General features: G+C 39.3%; 1 protein-coding gene across 2 annotated transcripts in view; it reads right to left on the reverse strand.

Annotated features, from left to right (window-relative positions):
• Window positions 1-14483: 14483 nt before the first annotated feature.
• The window catches only part of LOC138848811 (uncharacterized), a 546369-nt gene continuing 533416 nt past the window's right edge, over window positions 14484-27436 (reverse strand). Inside the window, exon 11 of one of the 2 annotated variants that reach the window (XR_016230334.1) lies at window positions 14484-15565. The gene's annotated coding sequence lies outside the window, so the exon portion shown is untranslated. Of the gene's footprint in view, window positions 15566-21733; window positions 27145-27436 lie in introns of those variants that run through there. The other variant, XR_016230333.1, reaches the window with a different exon arrangement.

Genomic DNA, 27436 nt, shown 5'->3' on the forward strand with positions numbered 1-27436 from the left:
AAAATGCCTAACAGTAAAAGCACATTCCTATATTCCAAAGACCCAAGAAAAGCTGTGCCTAAGAAGGGATTAGCTACTATCAGATGATATTACGACTGGATTAATGATGTTTCACATTCACTATATTTATGAAAAAGAGAGGAGAAAAAGAATAGGAATCTTTTAAGGAGCAGATAAGTGATTTCTCTAAACCTTAAAAGCTAAAAAAGAAAACTCATTTTTGAAAAGGCAGTGGTTTTAATAATTTATTTATAAATTCTTAATTTGAGTATTTTCTCCCTTAAATATTATATTTCATTTAAATTGTTGGCCATGAGGAATGTGCATGTGGGTGTATATGTCTTTGTGTATTTTTGCATGTGTATATGTATGTATGTGTCTACTTGTATCTGTGTGAGATACACACACACACACACACATAGAGGAGTCTCTTGTATTGATGCTTTATATTCCACCAGGTATTTTAAACCATTCTTATTCTAGACAATTGTTTTTGTAATAGATATACTAAAGGTGATCATTTTATTTTATTGCGAGTCATTGCTGACTGAAATATTTTTCCAGATGAAAGTAATTACTATGACTATATTACTTTTCTAACCTGTTCAGTGTATTGGATCCCAGCTACTCATTGTATGAAATTCTGCTATCCTGCTTTAAAAAAAAAATAGTCAAATGATGCTGTGCTCTGACCTTACTTATCTAAAGACATACAGCTATTATGCTGGAGGGACAGGGGTTGTTGTGTTTTTTTTTTTTTTTTTTTTTTTAAGATTTATTTATTTACTTGAAAGAGTTACACAGAGAGAATGGGAGAGACAGAGAAAAAGAGAGATCTTCCATCTGCTGGTTTACTCCTCAGTTGGCCGCAACGGCTGGCTGGAACTGTGCCCATCCGAAGCCAGGAACCAGGAACCTCCTCCGGGTCTCCTATGCAGGTGCAGGAGCCCAAGGACTTGGGCCATCTTCTACTGCTTTCCTGGGCCATAGCATAGAGCTGGATTGGAAGTGGAACAGCCGGGACTCAAACCGGTGCCATATGGGATGCCAGCACTGCAGGTGGCATCTTTACCGTGCCAGCCCGGTTTTTTTTTTTTTTAAGATTTATTTATGTATTTGAAAGAGTTATATCGAGAGAGGGATAGACAAGAGAGATTTTCCATCTAGTGGTTCACTTCAGATGGACGCAGTAGCCAGGGCTGGTCTAGGCCAAAGCCAGGAGTCAGAAGTTCCATCAGGGTCTCCCATGTGGGTGGTAGGAGCCCAAACACCTGGGCCATCTTCTGATACTTTTCCCAGGATATGAGCAGGGAGCTGGATCAGAAGTGGATCAATTAGGACATGAAACAACACCCATACGGATGCTGGTGTCACAGGTGGTGGCTTTACCTGCTATGTCACAACTGGCCCCTGTTTATTGTTTTTATTGTATGTTTTTTTACATGTCCAGAACTTGCTAGAAAAACTAACCTTGTATAAAAATAGAGATAAGAAGCATTGAAGAATGCAATAATTGGCATCAATATTATAAGCCAGGGTATGCAACAAATCAGTTTAGGTCAATAGTAGTAATAATTATAAGCAATCCATATCACACTTAAGTAATGAAGGAAGGATAGAAAGAGAGAGGAGAGAGAGAGAAAATCAAAGGAATAAACAGAACAGAACTAATATCAATAAATTCAATGTCACCGATAACATAGACATCCTTACATATGGCTAATAATCACACAGTTGAAATCACGTGCTACCTATCTCTTGTACTCCAAAAATCACTCATGTAGGTAACACTCGACTTCATTTAGAGCTTTTATTTAGAAACATTACTGAAAACAATAAAGCCTGCTAGCTTTCCATTCTGACCAATCAACTGGCAAATTCTATCAAAGGCTTCAAGTCCTAAAGTTAAACCAGACAGAATAGGAGTGTTAGATCTAGAAGTAATAACTATGCTGTGCTGATAACTGAGTTTCAGAGTAGAGAAGTGAGAAGTTGTTCCTTTGATTTTCTTTCACAAACAGCACATTCTCCCGTTCTCCCCTGCTACCCACCACCCCATGATCTCATCCTGTGTCCAGGAGTTTCCTTGAGAAAGTCATCCAGCTCACCAGAGGGATTTGATATTGATCCCAGAAGAAGGTGGGAGACAACACATTTCTGCTGCCAAGTTCAGAGAAGAGCCATGCTTTCCAAGACATATATTGGACATTCATGGCCCTAACTGGCATGTTCTTCAAGACCTGCACTGGGTGAGGTTCTCACCTCTTAGAAGATAGAAAGAACCTTGCCACAAGGTTTTACAGGGTGCAATTCTACCTCAGTCACAGTATGTTCTGATGTTTTACTTCAGTTTTTCACTTTTTTTTTTTTAATCGAAAGCATAGACCATGTAGTCTTGAGTCAAATTCTTCAAAGACTGGCTTGTTGGGAGTCTTGCCAGTGTTAATGCCAAGAATCTAAAAGCCTCTGTTGCTTCTGGGAGAAGGGAAAATATTAATCTACAAGGCAACAAATAGATACCGACTTAAGTCATTCTAAAAGTCCACAGTGTACTCAGGGTGTGTGGCTTTCTCCCAAAGTCCCTAAACTACTGTGGACAATGGTGGAAGACCCTGACTAAACCCTTACTGAATCTCCAACACTGTGAGAAATGAGGGTTAGTAGGTGTTTCTGTCACATGGTACCAACATTTTATAGTCTGCTTGGTGCTACACCAAACCCATATGAAACAAACAACTTCGCTATTCAATCTGCAGGAATTAAGACACAAATTCACCTGGCTCTAAAATAACCCTTTCTCAAAGCTGGTCACTCTGATAGCTATAGTAACTCCTGCGAGTTGCAAAATTTTGCACAGTTGCAGTCAGAAATGTGTTTGTTTAAGTTCTTATGAGGGATTGGGGTTGGAAGCTGAAGAGGGGAACTAGGCCAGAGTCAGCAGAAGCTGGAGTGGGCAGGGCCTGTGCAGGAAAGTGAAAAGAGGATAGCCAGGGCTCCCCTTGAGCCAGTGGAAGTCCTCTTCGGGCCAGAGGAAAAGAGAGGAAGCACTGAGCGATATGAGTGGCTAACCAGGACCAGGCCAAGAGAGGCTCTCAGACTCCAGCTTATGGGCCAAGGACAGGACAGAGATATGGCTTGGAAAAGTGATCTCCAGCCACAGGGGAGTAACTCAAGGTCAGTTTCCATGGCATGGTAGGTACAGAAGTATGAATTCAAGGAGGTCAAGGAGGACATGAATATGAAAGCAATAGAGTGTATATGGCCCATTTGAGGTATTGACAAGTGACAAGGGAAAAGGAGAAGTTCCTTGTGAGAGCTGTCAGGGCTAACCAACAGACATAATGTAAAGCACAAATTATTTGCTTAGGAAAATATTGAAACATCTAATTCTAGACAGTGTGGGCTTAATTTAAGGTGAAATAGTTGCATAACTAAATACGAAATATGTTCATATATTTATAAATTATAAATATGGTATTAGCACAATGGGGGAAAATCAGTGAAACAAAGTGCTATTATAAATAACACCCCCAGCAGGTGTGTTTGAAGTTCACATAGTTCTTTCATATATCCTTCCCAATTCCTGTTAGATGGATCTTACTGTTATTCCTATTTTACCAATGAGGGTAATCTGCCCTTGGGTACCGTTAGTTAGTGGTGGAGATGGGGCTTAGGGCCTTGGATGTGTCCCTCCTTTTTTCCTTCCATATGAAATGTGAGAGACAGAATGGCTGAAGCATATTTTTTGTACATGAGTTTTGAAAAAAAAAGTTTTCAAATGCAAATGACTCTTTCCATGAATACAGCCCATAATCCTATACTTTAGTTTTCTGAAGGGTGTCAGCTGCCACCAGAAGGCTCAGAATTGCTCTCCCCTATTCCAGCAATTCCAGCTGCAACAGTTGCCACATTTCCTGATCCATCCAATGCCATCAATAGCAAGGAGGGAAGAGATGCTAGCGAATACATACGCATGTCCGGTATCGCTCTTCTACGGGACATGTATGAAAACAATTAATTCCCGAAAACTGCAGCCTCCCCTCCAGATCTTAAGACTGACATACAAACTACAAGTCTGCTGGAACAATCATAGCAATTTTTTCTGTGCCAAAAATAAAATGAAAGTAGTATTTTTACAAAGGGTAATTAAGCAAGTTAATACAGTAATAAGTGGGGTACACAGGAAGAATATGTACTAAAATATCTGCTTTGTGCAATGCAGAACTGGTGTTTCAGGAGATTAACAATTATGATCGCCAGTGCTCTTCTGATTCTATAATACTCCACACAATCTTTTTTAAATTACTTTATTAACCTTTCCTCCTAGCACAGAAGTGCCCGATTATAGATAATATTTCAAAATCATCTGAGGTGTAAGTGTGTTTGATTTGCTCGGTAATTATTTGTCTACTTTATTACGCCGGCCAAGCACACAAGCTCCTTGACCAGCTTCATTTCAAGTCCAGTTAAGAATAGGGTCGTATCATTTGGTGGATCACTCCCTTTGGGCCCCGACGTGGGTGAAATTTTCAACGTGGAGCCAGGCAGGTGCAGGGAAACACAGTACTTCTTACACATGGAGAAATCATTTGCCGCCCTGGCATTAGTGGTGGAGGGGTCTGCCTTGATGGGGAGAATGATGCTCACAACTGAAAGGAAGGTGTTGATGCCTGCATGACTGGGACACGGAGCATTTCCTGAGTCTCAAAGCCTACACCCCTCTGGTGGCGGCGGCACCCAGGTCTTTGTAATCTGTCCCTTGTCATTCACACCACCGAGGACAACATTTCTGTGTTGATCAGCAGCACGAATGCATTTCTGGCTTATGTTTTGACTCACAGAAGGCAGAACGGAACTGGGAGGGGCAACAGAAGGGGAGATCCCACACCTTGTCCTGTCACAGGCATGGGGAGAAATAAGCCAGGTTTAAAAACCGCACTGGGTTTTGCAGAGGGAAAGTTTGTCTGTTCCAACTTTACAACTCAGGGGCAAACTGATACGTGTTCCTAAAGATGAAAATGTAATGAAACGAAAGAAGGCACACAGCTTATTCTTGAGGGCCAACGCCAGGATAAAAGCACAAAGCCCGAGGACTCTGTTTATTGTCCACAATCAACAAATCCCTGAAATTTCCATATGTAGCAGGATTCCAGGGCTCTGTTAGAATACAGGATATGGCTGGTCAGCTCAGTCACCCATGGAATTACAGTGTAGGGTATGGATGCCAGTATTTGAGACCCAAACCGAGCATAAAAAACACAAAGTAAAATTCAGTGTCAGCACAAAGTTGACAGCGAATGATTATAACAGCTTCGAAGCTTGAAAAAGAGTGTAAATAACTAGGATCCCCTGCGGGCTCACTCAGCCTGCATACATAACAACTGTGATGGACAGCCTCTGCGGTAACGTCGGGGAAACGAGGCACCCGGCAAGATGCAAAATTCCACCAGCCAAGAGCCTTAACTGTCACCTTCCTGACTAAATCAGCTACTTTCATATAAGGGGAGAAACAGTGCAATAGGTACGCCTTTGCAAGGCCAATTGCCCTTCGCCTGGGAAGCAGGAATGTTAATTATCGCTCTTCTGGGGTTATCAAGGCGCTGCGACCCCACCAGCTTTTGCACTTGGTGAACAGTCCTCTCTCTGATCTTTAATCCTTGGCACTTTTAGTCCACAAAAGATTGTTATTCTGCACAACTCTGCTCATTTATAAAATGTAAAAATAAAGGCAAAAAGGAACACGTCCCCATGCCCAACAGAACCCTTAACTTGGTGGATGACTTGGACTCAACATTTAATTCTCTTTTCTTTTGGCATGCATAGGCACACAAAAGTGCATACATGTGTATCTGCATCCAAAAAGAAATGATGTTCAAGTCTAAAAAACAAATAGGTGCATCATGGCATGCGACCTCTAGCCTGGGGTGACAGACTGGTTTTGCAAGAACACAGTCTCATCATCACTGGTACTCACAGACTCAAAGGAGAGCGCCTAGGAGCACTTCGTACACACCTAGCTAAGGCTCCACAGGTTTGTAATTCGTTTACCAGATAATTAATCAATTAGCAAATGATCCCTTTCCCCTTTGTTATTTATGCTGCAGGAGAATTGCACTTCCAAATGAAATGGCAGACCACTTGTATTGAAACTTCGCCCTTCAAACGCATTGGTCTTATTTATCTGAATTGAGCAGATGCTTTGCAATGCCAGCCCATTGTAACTGGACTGTTTGCTATTAGAACCTGAACAAGATTTAAGCTAAACAGAAGAGCATAAATATGACATCCTATAGACATTCATGATGATCAATTGTGCTGTATCATCACCAGCCATTGCTCCTTATTCATATAGGAAAAGAGGGAGCAAATACACTTGACATTGCTAAAAGGAAAACTAGAGTCACTGGAGGACAGGTAAAGATGGGACTTGCAGTTACTGGGTTTACAGTACAACTTTGGGGTCTTAAGATGAAATTAAATTGCTACAATGTACATATCCCATTTATAGATTCAATAATTTTCATTTTTTCAGAGTTCTGTATTATACTCAGCTCCTCTTTGGAAAGCTAAATATTAGGCAGCTTTTGCTTAGGGACCAGGGTGTTTATCGGGTTTGCTGGAGAAGATCTGACAATAATGCACATCCCATCAGCTCCCCCTCTGCTCTGAGACTGGTCTCACTAGTCTGCAAGGCTGACTATCCTTTACCTCCCTTGACTTGGGGCACTTGCATCACAAAATGGGAATGCTGAACTGCATGATTTTCTTTTTGGTTCCTGGTACAGCTCCCATTCTGTGAACCTCTACAGTCTTCTACGTTAACACTGCTGCCAAGTGGATAACAAAATGTAGCTTCCACTCTAGCCAGGGCAGGGGCTTAAAAATATTTAGAAGTAGAGAGGAGGGTCCCCAGAATCACAGAAACCTTGCAGCAACCAAATGAGCAATGTCTCATTTGTTGCTGTGTTTTTAAGTCAACAAACTACTGTGTACACAGAACAACAAAGGGATTTGGGTTCATTTTTACAGGTGAGAAAATGGGTCAGCAATGTAACACTGAACCCCAGCTGTGCACTCGGCAGAAAAATCTGGTCCTCTCTTTCATCCATGGGGACTTCAGGGATGGACTCTGGGCCGTGTGTGACTCTTGCCAGGGCTTTAATAACAAAACAGCAGCAAGGAAAACTTTCCTTAAACCTTGACCTTGTTGGGAAAGGACTTGAGGATAAAACGGATTTGAATGTTGTGTAACGTAGCAAATGAGAAAAAATAAAGATCATTATAATATGAATGAATATCCCAAAAACAACAAGCTAACCCCAAACCTTACTATTCTTTTTCTCTTTCTTAAAAAAAAATAAACAATCAAAAAAGGTCAAATATGTACAGAGGCAAACTCTACTTGTTAGCTATGCTGAGCCAAGGTGGATTTGTTCAGGCACAGAAATGAAAAGCACAACAGTGAATCTTGGAGGCATTATTTCTTAGCAAAATTAGCATAACCCAGCACATCAGAGTATTAAAATTTAAAAAGGATTTCAAACTGTCCTAGTATCATCAGCAGAGTCATGTCACAGATTTTTTTTTATGGGTTCGGCAGACTAGGTGTAATTGTATCAATATTTTAATGCGTGATGCATATTGCCTGTGATACATTGCTTGCATAAATAAAAAGCACCAATATTCAATTGCCAATGAAATAATCACACACTCTAGATCTTTATTATATCATGCATTATTTAATTACAATAATCAGAGTTCTTTTGAAGGTAAAACAAGATTAAAAAGGTTTTGTTTTATTGGATCTATATATTTGATTTAAACTTTACATGTTAGCTTTACATTAAGAATTTATAAGGCATCAGTTCAAATGGTGCTATTATAAGAGTTTATTTCTTTTATAATTAGTACAGTACTCTTAAAGTACTCTGACTACAAGAGATAATATTTCAGTATTTTAATGAGCTTTTTAAGTGTAATTGATGTAACAATCATTGAATTACACATTTCTACCTGAAGAATAACGAAGGAAACATTTTAATGAGAAATTTAATCATTATTAGCAAAGGATCTACTGAACTGCCATTTGCTGACATTTAAGAGCCTAATAGCAGAAAACTATTTTCCTACATCTGCATCAACATCGATGGCGATTACTTTCCTATTACTCTGATTTCCCAGGTTCACTTTCTACCGTCACTAATTTATTTATAAATTTGAGAAAACTTTCTTTAACCCACAATTGTCAGTTCCTTCCAGAAAGTGTGGGGCTTGACACTTAGAAGGATAATTTAAATAAATTAGCCCCTTTTCCAGCCTTCAGCAGTTTTCAGCATAAAAGGGTTCTTTCTTGTGAGTATTCATGCTTGCATCAGCTTGATTTTGATGAATGCCCTGCGAATTCCCTGATAGTGCCTCAGACGGAAAGATCTTAGACCAATGTCAACAGGGTTTTTAAAGCTCCCTCATTTCCAGAATACATCAGCATTCAGAAGCTGATGGACATGTGTAAGAGGAGACTACTAGGCAGCTTGGGCAACATCTGGGGTTTAGTTTTCCCATAAGATTCAGAGGAATCTCTGTGCCATGGGAAGAGAGGTAAGAATGGAGACATCACAGTGAAGCCCGTAACAATGTGTTTGGAGGGACACAAAAACCTGTTCAAGATAACACAAAATAGATAGGATTTATATATCCTACTGCTGATCAGTGGAGTTACAAGACAAGCTCAGCCTTTTAACTGAAGTGTTGGACAGTACCACATTCAAATCCATATGCGAGCTGGCATGGCCATAACACCTGAGACAAACACCTTCAGCAGGCAGCAATAGGTCTTGTTCTTTTCTCAAAGACCAGCCGTCTCCAAATTTCTTTGGTGGAGAGCCAGTTCTCTTCACTGTATGATTTGCATGATAGAATGGTCAATCGAGAAGACAGAGGGAATGAGACAGAAATACACTATTATGGATGTAACACACAGCGAGCTTTTTTTTTAATTATTATTATTAGTATTGATTTGGAATCATGGTGCGAGTGGGCAGGAGTGAGAAAAGAGAAAATGCCAGCATGTAACTCAGTCTCCTGATGATCCCCTGAAGTCCCTTTTAGTCCAGAAATGCTGGGTTTGGCCCAGTTGCCAACTTTTGCCATGCCAGAGTTTTTTCACAACCCTTCATTCTTTCCTCTCTCTTAAAAGATCTTTCCCTTTTCCATGTCTCAAAAAGATTTTCAGAATTTAAAAAAATTGCTTTTTTTCTTTTATAACTGAAGAGGAGCTTGATTCTATATAGCTTCGTGTCAACTCCAGTCCATGCTGGGCACCATGACTGAGCATCCCATGTGCAGTCTTCCTACTGTATGTAAATTATCAGATAATGATAATATTAATAAATGACCTGAAAACATTAAAGCACTCAGGAAATATTGACAGACAGAGTGCAGGACAGAGCTGAGAAGAAAAGCTCAACTTGTTTGCTTATGGCTTAATAGTGGGGATGTGCATAGGATTATTAGTATGGAAGATTATTGATATGGTATAGAACATATAATTGCCAAAACCCCTGAAAACAAAGCTGGCTTCATATACTTGGCTATCTTTTAAAGTTTGTTCACAAATCACTTTTGATCCTATAATAAAAAGCAAAATTGCAACAGACCTCTGAGAAAGTAGAGCTCTTCTTAATATAAAAGTTGCCTACAAACCTGGCCCACATGTCATGTCCAGAAAGGACATAAGATGCTGTGGATATCTATTTGTTGATTGATAACTTTTTTTAAGATTTGGTAATCATTTGTTTGTAACCATAATACATATTTCTTGAGAATAAAGATCATTTGCGTAACTTTTGAATTGTAACTTGGATTTAAATAAGCATGTTTTTTCTCAGAACCCCCATATCCAGGGGAAATAAAATACAACAAGGAAAACATATGAGGATATCTAGTTAGAAACATGAAGGGTATTTTCAGAGAAGCTGAGGCAGGATTAGCCATCAGAATTTTTACCAAAATAATATTAGGACAGTGTTATTAGGTAATTGTGGTACACTTTATTGAGGTATCCTGAAGCATTGCCATGTGAGCCACCAAACTTTGATCAGTTAGCAATTTTTTTCAGGTTGTTAACAGATGAATTATATTGATATCTGTCCAAGGGAGTAATTTAAATAAGCTTGTCTCAGGATCAGAAGTACAACCTTCTCCAAGGTAAAGAAATAGAATATTTTTTTGCTGCAATGTACAGCACTAAGCCAATGCAAAATAAAAATTGAGTGTTTCCTAGAATGTGAAAGAACTTTACCTCCTGAGAGCATAATGGAGTGAGCCCAGGACAATAAACAACTCTACTCAAATAGCAAAGCAGCGATAAAGGGCAGTCACATGAATTGTATGATCATTGTGGATGCAATTTTATTCCTTCAAGAGTACCCCAAATATTCCGATATTCATAAATGTGCCATTAATGCAGAGATGTCACATAGTCAGAAAGAGGAGAAAACTAGAACAAGAATTAGTTTAAATGAAAGCTTCTATTTGAACAAAAGCATCAGAATTCTCATAAATATTTAACGATTCTTTTTTATCTAATCACCTTGGTTTTAACCAATGTATTGGAATCCTAAAGACTAACTCACCCAGTTAGCAAACCAGACATAAACAAATGCTACTTTTCAAAATGCATTTCTGAAAGAATCCGTCGAGAGGTTAGGGGAGCATGGGATGAAACCACTGAGAAGGTTACCGACGGCTAACCTTCAGGGCAGCGTCATGTTGCTGCCAACAAAGGTGGTCAGAGACCAGCTCCCCCAACAGCTGCTAGGGTCTGAACCCAATTCAGGAGATGCCACCAATTACATCAAAGCTTATGTAGCAGATCAGAAACCACATTCTATGAAGGGAACTTCCCCTTCTTTTGCTGTCATTCAAGGAAATATTTTTCACTCACAAAAAATATGAAAGTCACCCTATGCAATCCCAGGTAAATATGAGTCCAACCACATCTCTAGAGCTGCTTGGTTGGCTCAACAGTCCAGCTTTGATAAAGTATTTGAAATGTATACACAAATACCTGCACTGTACACACCTGTACTGCATGCGCACACACACACACACACACATAAAACATACGTTAATTTGCTAGAGATACACAGAGCTAATTCTTTTGGGGGTAAATTCCTGTCCTTTCATCACAAGCAAAAGAGCCCTATCTCAGGTTTTCCAAACTCTACTTTTCTTGTTCTCTTATCTGTGTTGTTATGTTTTCCCCCTTGCACCTCTGCCTCTCCATGTCATATTTTTTCCTTCAAAGAAAGACCAAATCTCACCATCTCATTGAAAAACTTTTAGAAAAGAAATTTTCTCTTTGGAAATTCCAGAGTATATGGATTCTGTACACTTTATACATACTGCACACAGTGCTTACTGTTTATAACTTTGTAGTGATTATTATTTTTTTTTGACAGGCAGAGTTAGACAGTGAGAGAGAGAGAGAGACAGAGAGAAAGGTCTTCCTTTTTCTGTTGGTTCACTCCCCAAGTGGCCACTACGGCTGGCATGTTGTGGCTGGTGCGCTGTGCCGATCCAAAGCCAGGAGCCAGGTGCTTCTTCCTGGTCTCCCATGCAGGTACAGGGCCCAAGGACCTGGGCCATCCTCCACTGCCTTCCCGGGCCACAGCAGAGAGCTGGACTGGAAGAGGAGCAACCGGGACAGAATCCGGCGCCCCGACCGGGACTAGAACCCGGTGTGCCGGCACCGCAGGTGGAGGATTAGCCTAGTGAGCCGCGGCGCCAGCCTGTAGTGATTATTTTCAAAATATAAATATTTTATGTACATCTGCATTATAAATTCCTACAGGACAGGGTTCATGTCACATAGTGTAGCTTTTAAGAGCATGGGGCCCACTATCGGCATCACCCTGCCTGAGTTCATAACCCAACTCTAGTGCTATGTCACGATTAAGTGCCCCAACCTCAGTTTTCTCATCTGTAACTGGGAATAATAAAATGTACCTTGGCAAATCATTCTGAGCATTGAATAGGAAAATGCATATGACAAAGTGCCTTGCACATAGAAAATGTTCAATAAAAGTTAACTGTTGCTGTTAATTAGTTAATTAGCTAGTTACTATCTGTTTGCTCTTCAGTGTCAAGCTCTGTATGATGCATACAACACATGCTCATTGCTGATTATTTTGGATTGCCTGATGTGTAGATACTTACGGCTTTTGCTATGCAATATCTATTTCTCATTCTGTTTACTGTTCCCCAGTTTCTCTCCAGGGAAACTTGCAATCTCTCATTATTTAGCTCTTTCTCCATCCTAACATCACCCTGGCTTCATATGGCCTAGTGTAAACCTATCATTCCGCAGGTCAGAGAGAAGGGATCATGACAAAGTGATGTTAAGGTATTGTCTAAAAACAAACAAAACAAAAAAGAATTCCTTTCAATTTTGTTTTTTTCCAAGCATCATTCTAAGATGTCAAGTAAACATGTAAAAAAATCACAATCCTTTTCTAGGTTAGGAAAACTCCAGAGTACTGAGCAAACACCCCCATGCCACCTAGGCCCTGACTTCCGGGAAGGACAGACATCACTAGACACATCCTCATATATGCAGGCTGCACCATTTTACTGACCCCTGAAATTCACTGTAAGTTAATCACTTCCCAGTGATTCCTGGCAAGCATGTTGGTGTGAAGAGGAGCAGGATATCTATTTGAGCCAAAAATGTGTTCACCTGAGAATTCAGACACATTTGAGAATGTGTGAATGCTGGTGCTGCGAACATCTTCCCAGTGTATGTACACAAGGAACTGAGGTCCTTCCAGACACAGCTGACAGGTAAAGCAGAAATGATTGTGCTGGAGAAACAGCCTAGGTCCAAGGAGAGGCCCCTTTTCAAGAACAATTGGACCCCAATACTATGTGTCTACTTTATCTTACGTTGGCTCTCATCACGTGGTCTGTTTTTTTATAGTTGTATGATTCATCCTGCTTTCTCCACATACCAATTCAAACATTACTTCTTTTGAATCTTCAAGTTGACTGACTACAACAGGTGAGTAGGTAAAAACAAACAGATTTCAAAACACTGCACTGAATTATTTAGGGTCCAAGAAGTCAGCAGCAGTGGTAACCACAATGCTGTGTCGTCATCCCAGGGAACACCCTTTTGTCAAAGGGCATGGAGAACCCTGGCACCAGTAATGGTTAGCATCAACTGTCAGGGGGCAGTGCCTTTGAGAGTCTGTATCCTGGTACTTTTAGTTTACTTAATGGTATCCCAGACCCTAGACATTAGACATGGGCCAGATGCCTTCACCAATGGGAAAAGAGCGGTCATCTTTCTAGGCAGTGGCAGAGACATAGTCTTGGGAAACAGATGTGGAGGATGGGAACATGAAAGTACCTTTTTATATATATATATATTCCAAGGTGACGAGTTCAACAAGCATCAAGTGAGTTGCTCCCTAGGAATTTCTGGCACCAGTCATGGAAGGAAGTCTGAAATTATCATAAAGTACTTAGGGAAGCAATCCAGAGACACAGTCTATAGAGACTGCTGCTAAAGTCCTGCACTGCTGCTGGACAGTCTAGATCTGTGAGTCGTAAGGTTCATGAGCCTAGAAAATCAGCATGCTTGGAAAGATGTTGTGACATGGCTCCTATAGGCTTGAAGTGAAAACACTTTGAACTTAAAAAAAAAAAAAAGAAAAGGAATATACACCTTTGTTCCTTTCCCAAACCTGATATCCATTTAAACGTTAACAAGCTAAAGCCTTTCAAAACATGATATGGGTATTTAATACCGTCGTTTGTAATTGCTGAAATTTTATTGAAAATGCTTAGTCCCAGTCACACAAATGTGAGTGACACATTTAAAAGACAAATGATCCTATGAAGTATCAGGCCCAGGCACAACTTGGAGCTATACAATTGGTTAAAAAAATGGACAAAAATAAGTAATGCATAATAAAGACAGTAAAACTTTTCACCAAGTACTCAAGACTTTGTACAGGACTTTTGGAACCCTATATTTCATAGTTTATCTTTCAGATCAAAGCCACAGGGCTGCTAAGGAAAGCCTTTGTCCATTTCTTATGGTGAAAACTAATCCAGGGGCTCGTGCTGTGGCATAGCAGGTAAAGCCACTGCCTAGAGTGTCAGCATCCCATATGGGCACTGGTTCAGGACCTGGCTGCTCCTCTTCTGATCCAGCTCTCTGCTATGGCCTTGGAAAGCAGTGAAGGGTGGGCTAAGTGCTTGGGTCCCTGCACCCATATGGGAGACCTGGAAGAAGCTCCAGGCTCCTGGCTTTGGACTGGCTCAGATCCGGCTGTTGCGGCCACTTGGGGAGTAAAACAGCAGATGGAAGATTCTCTCTCTCTCTCTCTGCCTCTGCCTCTGCCTCTCTATACCTCTGCCTTTCAAATAAAAAAAAAAAAAAAAAAAAAAAAACTAATCCAGAGTAGATATAAATGTTACTATTAGAAGGCAGGCATTATTTTATTTTCAAAAACTTGAAAGATATGTGTAAGAAGAAAGAAAGAGACCAAAGTCAAACGTGTAGAGATGAAAACCCGGATGGGAATAACACAAAAGTGTTATTATCGAAGGAAACATTAGTGAAATCGGAAGGCATAGCAATAGAAATAATTCAAAATAAAAGAGAGAAAAAAATTAAAGCATCAATTAGCTGAAGGACTAATTAAATTTGCCCAATAGAGAAACAACAGGGATCCTGTAAGTTGAGCAGAATAGGAGTGAGGGCAAGCAGAGAACTGAAGAAATAATGACTGAAAATTTTCAAAAGTAGATGAAACACATAAACTACAAATCCAAGAATCTCAATGAACCTATGCATAAGAAACATGAAGAAAAACTCCCCCAGTTACACTATAAACAATTTTTTCAGAACATGTGATAAAATGAAAATACTAAAAGCCATCAGAAAAATCCAGAATAAATACAAAGGAAGGACATATACAAATTACAGATTTTTTTTCCCAGAAACAATATAAAAAACAAGTCAGTAAAGCAATATCTTTAAAGTGCTAGGGAAATGAAGGAAGGAAGGAAGGAAGGGAGGGAGGGAGGGAGGAAAAAAGAGGTGTTAGAATTCTAGACCCAGGGAAAATAATCTTTCAAAAACAAAGATAAAATGAACCTTTTCAGACATGCAAAAGCTGGAAGATTGAGGACCAGTATATGTGCATGACAAAATTTTTTTTTAAGATTTATTTATTTATTTGAAAGAGTTACACACACACACACAGAGAGAGAGAGAGAGAGAGAGAGAGAGAGAGGTCTTCCATCTGCTGGTTCACTCCCCAATTGGCGGCAATGGCTGGAGCTGTGCAGATCTGAAGCCAGGAGCCAGGAGCTTCCTCTGTGTCTCCCATGCAGATGCAATGGCCCAAACACTTGGGCCATCTTCTGCTGTTTTCCCAGGCCATAGCAGAGAGCTGGATTGGAAGTGGAGCAGCCAGGACTTGAACTGGCACCCATATGGGATGCTGGCACTGCAGACGGCAGCTTTACCCACTAAGCCACGGTGCTGACCCTGACAAAGAAATGTTAAAGAAAGTCCTTTAAGAGAAAGGAAAATGATACCAGATTAACACACATGGAAATATGGGTTTCTAAAAAGCAAGTGAGAACCCTGGAATGGCAAAAATAGGTAAATATCTACACTGTTTTTCTTATTATTTCCATTTCTTTAAAAGACAACTAATGATCTCAATAAAAATAACAACAGGGACCTGTGCTGTGGTGCAGGGGGTAAAGCCACCTCCTGCAGCACCAGGGTGCCAGATGGGGTCCTGGCTGCTCCACTCTGATCCAGCTCTCTGCTGTGGCCTGGGAAAGCAGTAGAGGACGGCCCAAGTCCTTGGGCCCCTGCACCCACATGGGAGACCCGGAAGAAGCTCCTGGCTCCTAGTTTCAGATCAGCGTTACTCTGGGCATTGCAGCCAACCAGGGAGTGAACCAGTGGATGGAAGACCTTTCTCTCTCTCCCTCTCCTATAAAATTACCAGGGACCCAAAGACTCAAGCCATCAACTGCTGCCTACCAGGAAGCTAGGAATTGAATGAAAGCACTCGTGACATAAGCATCTTAATTGCTAGGCCAAATGCCCTTTTACAAATAACACTCCATCTAAAACATTAAAATACACATTCTTCTTAAATGCATACCAAACACCAAAATAGACTAAATGTTAGGCCATAAAATATGTCTCCATAAATTCAAAAGATATCAGGTATTGAAAAATGTTTCTTAACCATGAGGAAATTAAATAGGAAAAAATAAAACCACTTCTGAAAATTTCCAAAATGTTAGCACATTTCTAAATAAACCACAGGTTAAAGAAGAAATCAAAAGGGGAATGAGGGGCTGGCATTGTGGTGCAGTGTGTGAAGCTGCAACCTGCGATACTAGCATCTCATGTGAGTCCCAGCTGCTCCAGTTCTAATCCAGCTCCCTGTTGGTGGCCTGGGAAAACAGCAGGAGATGGCTCAAATGTCTGAGCTCCTGTCTCCCATGTGGGTGACTCCGATGAAGATTCTGGCTCCTGGCTTCAGCCTGGTCTGGCTCTGGCTGTTGAGGCCATCTGGGAAGTGAACCAGTGGGAGGATTTCTCTGTCTCTGTCCCTCCCTCTCTCTAACTCCAACTTCCAAATAAATAATAAATATTTAACAACAAAAAACTTCTATATAAAATAGAAGCTAGAAAGTAATTTGAATGAAATGGCAATGAAAACTCAATGTGTCAAAATTTGTGGAATTTTATAAAGCAATACTAGGAATAGGGGAAGGGTATTTATAACAGAAAATGGCTCTATTACAAAAGAAGAGAACTTTAAAATCAATAAACTCATCTTCCTGTAAAAAAAAAACACACACACACAAAAACAACAGCCATGAGAAAAGTAAATTAAACAGAAGAAAGGAAATAATAACTATCAAAGCAGAAATCATTAAAATAGAAAACAGAGAAATAAGAGAAAAATCAATAAAAAGAAGAGCAGATACTTTGAAACAAAATCAATAAAACTTTTAAACTCATAGCAAGAGTAATTAGTAAAAAAGAGAGGAAACACAAATTACCAATTTCAGGAGAAAGAGAGGTAACATCAAGATTTTCAGGACATTTAAATGATATGAGAATACTATGCACATTTTCCATCAAAAAACAGAATGACTCAGATGAAATTCTAGAAGAAACAGAATACAAAAAAAACTCACTCAAAAAGGAGCAAATAGGCCGGCGCCGCTGCTCACTAGGCTAATCCTCCGCCTTGCGGCGCCGGCACACCGGGTTCTAGTCCTGGTCGGGGCTCCGGATTCTGTGCCGGTTGCCCCTCTTCCAGGCCAGCTCTCTGCTGTGGCCCGGGAGTGCAGCGGAGGATGGCCCAAGTGCTTGGGCCCTGCACCCCATGGGAGACCAGGAAAAGCACCTGGCTCCTGGCTCCTGCCATCGGATCAGCGCGGTGCGCCGGCTGCCATTGGAGGGTGAACTAACGGCAGGCAAAGGAAGACCTTTCTCTCTGTCTCTCTCTCTCACTCACTGTCCAAAAAAAAAAAAAAAAAAAAAAGGAGCAAATAATCTGAATAGTCCTATGATAATTGTAATAATTAATTTCGAAGTTTAAACTTTCCCAAGAACTGAAAAACCAGGTGGCTTCACTGGTGAATTTTTCTAAAAATGTAAAAAATAACAATAATAGTACAATTTCACATAAAATTTTCCATGAAACCGAAGAGAAGGGAATACTTCCCACCTAATTAGTTTGAGAAGCCAACATTATCCCAATAGCAAAATCAAAAATAGATATGACAACAAAACTACTGCTCAAATCCTTCAGGTACATAGATACAAATATTTTCAAAAATTTTTAGTAAGTAGAATTTTGAACTAGAAAAATTTTGCCTTATCAGCCAAATACATCAAAGATAACAAAATCACAGAGACCAGGATCTAGGATAAGATCATGTTTTCAGATCCTACAGTCAAAGAGCACTTTATACAACTAAGTTCCTATTTTCACAAAGCCAGAAACACAGGTATTTTCCTTATTTATTGAACTGATCACTGCTTGGATATATAGAGGAGATGGAGAGTAGTGCTTAAAACAGATTCTGGAGTCAGATGGCCTGCGATGAAATTTCAGCTCCATGTCTTAGTTGTGTAACATGGGTACAGTACTCAATTCTCATAGCTTCAATTTCATCAGCCATAGAAGTGGAGATGCTGTTTCTTTCTCATAGAGTTGTTTTAAGTAACCAGTGGGTTAATGCTTGTAAGATGTTTGCAATGATAGCAGATGCTCACTAAGTCTAGTAAGGAGCAGCGGTAAAAGTAGGAGTGTTTATAGCACGTGGAGAGTCATGGAAAACATCCCCAGCTGAGTCCTGAAGGATGTGTACTTTCTCAGACACATGGAGAAGAAGGCAAGAGAATGAGCACACCACAGAAGAGACAGCACTTAGCCATAAAGGTTATTGCCAGTTATCAGAAACTCTGATTAAGCCATTGTGTGTTGAGTGTAGAATATACTTTGTTGGATGTGAGGAAGAAGGACAAGAAGAGGGGCAAACATAATAGGAGTGAAGCTGGAAACTGAGAACAGACAATGTAGAACCTTGTATGCCATGATAAAGCAATGCAATTAGATCTGGTCAACACAGGGAACCATAAAGAATCTAACATAAGAGTATATGGTAGTCAGGTCTATATTTTCAAAGATAGTTTTGGGAAAATAGATCCAAGTGAAGGAAGCTGAAGGCAAAGTAACTAGCTAAGAAGTCATGAGAATTTCCCACTGATGCCCTAACAATCTACTACAAACTTAGTGACGTATGATAACACAAATTTATTCTTTGAGATCTGCAGGTTCGAAGCTGACATCCATCTCACTGGACTAAAATTAAGGTGTTAGCACGATTGCCTTCCTTCTGGAGGCTCTAGGCTGAATCCCCTTCCTTGTCTTTTCTAGGCTGTAGACATTGGCATTCCTTAATTTAGAGCTGCTTTTTCTAACTTCAAGTTAACAACAGGTCAAGTCATTCTCACCTCCAATCATTCTGACCTTCTCCGCTCTCCTACTTGTCCATTTTTAAAGGTGTCCGCAGTTCTGCTAAATCCGCTCCCATAACCCTCAACAATCTCCCTATTTTAAAGTCAGTTGATTAGCAGCCTTAACCCCATGGTCAACATTAATTCTGCTTTGCCATGTAATATAACATTTTGCAGGTTCTGGGGACTGGAACATGAACACCTTTGGGATGTCATTATTGTGCCTAATACAGAAGTGATTACCAAATCTCAAGAAAGGGACTGAACCAAAATGATGGCAGTGGAAATAGACACGAAGGGTATATTGCAGAGTACTTATAAATGCACAATTAAAAGAATGCAGTGATTCAACTGGGTAGTTTTGGAGGGTACAGAAGAGCTGGCTCCTACTTGATTATTTGAAAAACGTGGTGGAAGATGATGCCGCTTTCTTAGGAGTTAAGTTTCCAATCCGTGAATATAAAGTTCTTACAGAATATTGAAGGTGAAATACCTCAAAAGTTGTTGCAAATTTGGTCTGAAGCTCAGGAAAACAGTAATGCTAATAACTAACATCTTAGTATTGTTACTGATAACTAACGTCTTAGTATTGTTAGAAGTCTCCGACAGAGTAGCTCGGTAAGAGCTTCCAAGTATGTGGAAGCAAGCACTCACATGCTCACACCCAGTGTTTAGCTGTTCTCACTGCTGCCAGCTGATATATAACATGAGAAAACAATACATATCTTAAAAATAAATGTAGGGGCCAGCACCTGGCTCACTTGGTTATTCCTCCGCCTGCGGCACCGGCATCCCATATGGGCGCCGGGTTCTAGTCCTGGTTGCTACTCTTCCAGGCCAGCTCTCTGCTTGGCCCCTGCACCCGCATGGGAAACCAGGAGGAAACACCTGGCTCCTGGCTTTGGAACAGCGCAGCGCCGGCTGTGGAGGCCATTTGAAGAGTGAATCAGCGGAGGGAAGACCTTTCTCTCTGTCTCTCTCTCTCACTGTCTGTAACTCTACCTGTCAAGTAAATTAAAAATAAATAAATGTAGAGATGGGTGTTTGTCACAGCAGTTGAGCTGCTGTATCGGATGTCCCCAATCCATACCAGAGTGCCTGAATTCAAGTGCCAGCTTTGCTCTCAATTCCAGCCTCCTGCTAATGCATTCCTTGGGAAATAACAGTGATGGCTCAAGAACTCAGGTCCTTGCAATTCATGTGGGATATCTGGATTAAGTACCTGGTTCCTGGCTTTGGACTGACCCAACGCGAGCTGTTGCTACCATTTGAACATTGAACCAGCAGATTAGAGATTTGTTTCTCTCTCTTTCCCTGTCTTTCAGTCTACCTTTCAAAATAAATAAATAAATACTTTTTTTCAAAAATAAACCATCTTTAAAAACAAAAACAAACAAACAAAAAGAACAAACAAACAAGTGTAAAGGATTGACTCTATCTGCAACTGAGTCTTGACTGGTAGGTCCTAAAAAGAGCAAATACTGACATGCCTAACTGTGTATCCTGACAGATTCTCAAGCCCTCAAAATGTGGAAATGGTGATAACAATATGTTCTGCCCCAAGAAGCTAAGAATTGGGACACTGGATGCCACCCATGACCTTCTGGCCTTGTGTTATCTTATGCTATGGTTTGAACATTGTGTGGCCTTCAAAATTCAACAAAAATGGACTAAGACACTGTGTTTTGTCTCTCTTAGGAACACCTATAGAATATACATTTGTATTAGTTATAATCTACTGTTATGTGTGTATGTATATATACACACACATGCAATACAATGAAATGCCTGAGACAGCCTAACTTTCTGAAGAAAAGAGGTTTATTTTGACTCATGTTTTTGGAGGTTCAGGAGCTAGGGGCTTCATCTGACATGATCTTGCAGGCAGAATCCTGATGGCAATAGACAGGGAGAGCAGGTGCCTATCTCTCTCTCTCTTATAAAGCCACCAGGATTCAATCATGCAGGCTCCGCCCTAACAACCTAATCCAATCTCATCATTTCCCTAATGCTCTATTTCTCAACAACATAATTGCATTAAGTTTCTATCCCCTCTTCCATTAACGTGAGACTTGGGGAGACTAAACTCCTGCATGAATTCAAGAGTCAAATCATACTCAAAATAGAGCATATTTGTATCAGTGGAAATTAGGCTTCTAACTGAAATTTGAGCATCTCCCCATTTTGTGAGAGACTTAACTATATATGCCTGTGTTTGTGTATGTATATAAACATTCATATATATATATATATTTAAAGGTTTTATTGAATTCACTGATAAATATATATGTAATTTTCTCATATATGACAAGACAAAATAGGTGGTATGATGATGTTAATATACTGAAAAATAAGGGTAATTTAAAAAATCTTTTCTTACAGAAAAGACAAGACATAAGGTTATTATAGAGGTTTGTTAATTCACAGCAATGCAAATGATGCATGGTACAAACCATGAGCAATAAAACATCCTGTAACAAAAACCTTAGAATTCCATACACAGGGGTGGGGGTGGTTGAGACTGAGTGGAAACGTCCCTTTAAATATAGGACCTTGATTAATTTTCTTCTATAGTGAAACCATAATAACCAAAAATAAGCTCACAGATGTAGTTGTGGTGACATATGAGTTGGAACGCATGGCATGTACAAAGGTGAGTAATAAAAGCGAAGCAAACGAGCAAAAATATATCAAAAGTGTCTAAAATTATGTGTTTTCATTGTTAAGAGATGTAGTGAAATTCTCATCTGGTGAATTCCAATTCAGCATTTCCTTGATATATCTTTTATAATTTTCACTCTAATTATAATGAAAATCATTTTTCAATGTAATTTTGCAATAAAAATGTTTCTTTATTTCTCATTACATAAGAACATGATCTTGTACAGTTACTGAGCAGGCTTACAATGTGCACACTGGATCTTCTCTCTCTTACCATTTAATCTCTTCATAGTCTACAGATGTCAAGAGGTTCAGATTAAGCTTGTTAAAGATCTGCTTCACTCGAACTCACTGATGATTATTTATTTAGCAGTTTTATGTAACCCTGTCATTGATAAGCACTCTATTAATTTGCCGAGGGACAAATCAACACTAGTTATTTTTCTACCGGCTATTAGACTCGGTGCTGCTGTTTGTTACAAACCACTTGCCAGTTAATTATAAATTATGGGTCCTCTTTGCCTATATTAATTGATATCTCCTCTGCCTTTGTAATACCAGACAAATAAATTGAAGGCAAGATTTATTAAGCAGTGTATGTCTTGTGTCTCTTGATTAGTATTCTTTACTTTTTTAACATTTATACTTGTTTATAGAGATTTGACAGACCAATGCATTAGAGAAATGATCTTTAGGGTGTTTTGTAGTTAAAAAAAATGAGGGAGAAGAGATTTAATAAGCTTCCTACAAATTTATTTCAAATGACCCACAATTCATTGTAAGTAATTCCTAAAATGCCTTTTGACTTCTTGCTATGAACTGGTGATGGCAGCTTCCCAATTATGAAAAAGCTAATATTCAAATACTTTTAACGCCTATGCATGCAGTTCCTATAAGATAAACAAACATGATGTATATGTTAAAATCTGTATGATTTTATACATGCAATATCCAAATGTTTCTTTCCTTTATGTTATTGTATATTTGTGCACTATTATATATGATTTTGCATACATAAAGAACTCTTTAAAATTTTCATTTTAAACAACCTGTAGGTATAATGCATAGCAACAAAACAATAAACTAGAGCCATTTTTAATTTTCAGAAGCATACATTATACATGTAACTTGCCATAGGACATGCACCTTCCCATTTGCAGTCCACAGAGGAGCAAGATTCAGAATTTAGGACAGGTAGGGAAAAAAAATATTTTACAAAAGAAAGTCTTAATTCGTTTGCTCCCTGGATGGTATCAAACATTTAAGAATTGCAAATTTAATGGGAAGGTTTACCCCAGAGTGTCATTGTACTATATTCCGATTTCAAAGGGCTTCAGGACTTAGCTATCTGCCAAAAGATCTGGGTCTCTGAAATCCTAATTTTGTTCCTAATTTCTCCATTTAATTGACGGTTTTGACCCAAGTTGCTTTTGCAGTATGTTGGACTCCTAATAATTTCCAATCTGACATAAATCCAGCAAATGGACAGGTAGCCCATTGGGGCAGGTGCGTTGTTTTTCCCTTAGATCTCAAGCAAAACAAAAGATATATTGGTCAAACAGATCTATTCCTATTTTCAACTCACATATAATTGAATTTCTTCTCCAACATATTCATGTTTGAAGATTTAAAGACTCCCCAATTAGAATACAGAGGAAACCTTTAGAGTAAAATTAGCTAGCTCATTCAGAAAACATACACTCTGCTAATGTGCTGTGAAACTGACCTTGAGCCACTTTTTAATAATGAGATTTCAGGACTCATCTTTTTCTATGTACTAGGCTACCTTTTGTTGGCTGTTTCTGGGCACACCTCCCAGTAGATGTCATGAGCTGTAGAATTTCCTGATCACTTTGGTTCATTTGATTATGCAGAAAACAAGCTATTAATCACCCCTCCTAAATGTGTTACTCTGTAGATCCTCCATTGATACTCTGCCTTCCATTTACAATCTCATACTAAAAATCTCTATCCTCAATGGTCAAACAAGATCAGAAGGAATTAAGATTGCATGATCAGTTACAATGCAAAACTGCTTTGATTAGCAGTAGATTGGAGTTGACACTAAACTCTCAAATAAGTAATTTTTGATTATCCATACATCTCAGATAGTCATATTAGTTTTGAATGCAATTTCATGGTTAATCCACAGTTTTATAAGTATTCTGTACACTAAAAAAAAACTCATACTATTTTAGCCTAACCCAGTGGCTTTTAACTAGGCATGGTTAATTCCCTGAGAACATTTGGCAATGTCTGGAGAGACTTGTGATCATTATAAATGGGGGAAGGAAAGGTACAGTTACTGATATCTAATGAGTAGAGGACATAGAAAATGCAAAACATCTTACAATGCAGAGGACAATACCCCAACAACAGAGAATTATTGGTCCCAAATGTCAGTAATGATAAGTCTGAGAAGCCTTGCTATAACTCCTGAAAATAACCCTAACTTTTTAACGGAAGGGATATCAGCATGTAGAGCAAGAGTTTTTTGACTGGGGTAACGAAAACCTAACCACGACTATGTTTTCCAGTCATGGGTGACACAGAGGTTATCTTGATGTGCTCATGGATATGGAGCCTGACTTGAGGTCTTGAGACTACACTGGTTTACAATGTGCACACTTGGGAATGTAAATGAATCATTTGTAAAGCTTACCATGTGTCAGCTCATGAAAACACAATCGGGAGTGCATTCAAGGAAAATAATTCAATTCTGTTTAACTCTGGTAGTTGAATTAAGAGCCTTGAGTTGGTCAATGTCAGGGGTGGGAGGGAGAGGAACTATGTATATAGGTCAGTGATGCAAGCTGGCCATTGAAGCAACAGGCAGAAGAAGAGGCACAAGTGGGTAAGAGGAAATAACAGTGATTAACCTGAGATATGAATCTTTGCATTCAACACATTTTTACTGACATTCAGTGGGTATAAAGTACCATGTAATATGGGACAATAGCAATTTCAATCCTCTATCACTTCATCACTGGGGTATTTTAAGCATACAATCATAAATAATGACATATTTCACATATCTAATTCTATATATTCAATATTAAACACAAGTTACCATTTTAAAATATATATCCCAACATTATTTAAAATCATGTAGTGTTTCAGTGTTGTCAAACATGAACTTTCCTCACACTTGATGTCCAGCCCTCACTTTGGAGACTGCTGTACTAAGCAGTTACAAATTTAATTCTTAACTAAATTTACATATCTGCCACTAGTGGTCTTCTTGAGGAAAGAATTGCTGTCCTTTTTCTTTTACTTTGTATTTCTGCTGCTTAGATCCAAACATGAATTTAATACCTGTTTTATTTAATGTTGGCTTATAATGACCTGATGATCCAGAAGGAGGGTTTATAATAGGTGCATGTATAACTATGAAACAATACAAAATTATAATGTCATAGTGCTAAAGAAAAGTACATTTGCTTCTGTCCTAGACTTTCCCATGATCCACACCAAAGATTGGCCAAGGACCTTACACATTTTCCTTTCACTATTATTTTTCATTCTTAAGTATTCCTTGGGTGATGGCCACATTTTCTCTTGCATGAAAGTGATGAATTAGGATTTGAAATAAGGCCCCACTGGAGGAAGCTGATTCCATACGTCTAATGTTGGACCTTCTGTAGTTCTAGATTCCTCCAGGATCAAGATCCAGGAAACTAGGAACCACATCAGCATATCCCTCCAAAACGAGTTTTCTGTTTTAAGATAGGCAGGACTCTCTGTCCTCTTTCTTCCTAAACTAATAGTTTTCAAGTTCTCTGTAAACAGGGTTGGCATATCAGGATATATTTATCCAGCCAAAATTTTAGCCCCCTTCTTAACATTTTAATTTTAAGGTCTTGGAAAAACTCTGTGTGTCCTTTGGCACTATTTTGCTTGTTGCAGTTTGCAAAGAAATAGATCATGCTGGAAGGTGATTATGAGTTCACTATAGACAGGCAGGGACTTTTCTGCACAGTGATAAAACAGTCATCACCACCCCTACTCTGCAAACATAAGTTTAGTGACTTATGGGGCCTGCGCTGTGGCGTAGCAGGTAAAGCCGCCGCCTGCAGTGCCGGCATCCCATATGAGTGCCAGTTTGAAACCCGGCTGCTCCACTTCTGATCCAGCTCTCTGCTATGGCCTGGGAAAGCAGTAGAAGATGGCCCAAATCCTTGGACCCCTGTAATTGCATGGGAGACCTGGAAGAAGCTCCTGGCTCCTGGCTTCGGATTGGCGCAGCTCCGGCCATTGCGGCCATTTGGGGAGTGAACCAGCAGATGTGAGATTCTCTCTCTCTGCCTCTCTTTCTCTCTCTGTGTAACGCTGACTTCAAATAAATAAATAAATCTTTAAAAAAAAAAAAGCTTAGTGACTTAGTGTAATAGTCACTGAGTACCTACTAAATCTGCCACCCCTGAAGAACACTGTCTCTTAAAGGTATCTGAGCCCTCCTTTAGGGGCGTTCAGCCAAGCAGCAAGAAGCTTTCAGATAAATTCTCTCTATATATTTGTTGCTGAATATGATTATCTAGGATAAAATTATCAAATTGTATCACCAAAACTTAGGTGGGCAAGATCTAATTACAAAATAAACTTTAATATGGATTAATTGCCCAGCATATAACATACTCTATATAATAACCCTATGATGGGAAATATTATTATCTCTATTTTAAAGGTAAGGAAACTAAAAAATGAGATGTTAAATATCTTCTCCCAGTTAGTCACAGGTATGTGAAGGAGCTGAATCTGCATTTATTTGGCGGTATACATGTGTACTAAATTCATTATTACAGGAAAAAACAGTCCATTTCAAAAGCTATTGTACATAGGATGCGACTTTAGAATCTGATTGCAGAATTCTCCAAAAGGGGGTTATTTGGGATGTAATTAACATGACAAACAAGGGAATGATACAAGTTTAGCAAAAAGCTCACTTCAAGTGGATAAATTTCTTTTTTTTTTTTCTTAAAAGAGAAAGGCTGGATAAAAAGCACATAAAATAACTGCTGACTGAGTGGAGCTCTTGAGTTAAGGACTTATGCTGTGAAAATTCTACTTTGTCTAGCAAACACTATCAAACAGAAACCTTGAAAGGCGGACATTTATTTTCTTCATTTTCTTAAATCAGCTCTGACTCCATGACATCCCCAACAGTGCTGAAAGTCACAGCTGAAGGAAGAATACAGAAGCTAGAATCAGGGCTTCCACTCCTCAGATGGGCTCCCATGCTTCCCCAGCAACTGCGTGTAACTGTGGACACTGAGTAGATGCATGGATAACAGGAACTGAGGCACCTCTGGGTGGCAGGTTCGGTGAATAACACAAAGGCTCTGTATATAGATCAATCCAAACGTCCTCCCATGGTAAAAGCAGGAATTTCATGTTCGTCTCTCCTGACAGAAAGCCAAATAGAAGACATGATGGCTATATACCAATCCCATCATTTTTCAATCATGATCATATCCAAGAGAAAAGAAACAAACACAATGATTGATATCAATGTGATTTAGAGGTAAATGGTCTTTCCATTTGCCTCGAAGGGGCTATAATTTAGTAGTGGAGATCATGGGCTCTAGAATAGACCAGAACATTCTTCAGATGGAAACACTGCAAACTACTGCCATACTTACATATTATTTTACTTCTCTGAATGACTGCTTTCCTCTTATAAAATAAATGTAATTC

Source organism: Oryctolagus cuniculus, chromosome 2 (assembly GCF_051225735.1).
Source record: "Oryctolagus cuniculus isolate XC-2025 breed Fujian yellow rabbit chromosome 2, ASM5122573v1, whole genome shotgun sequence".
Lineage (NCBI taxonomy): Eukaryota > Metazoa > Chordata > Mammalia > Lagomorpha > Leporidae > Oryctolagus > Oryctolagus cuniculus.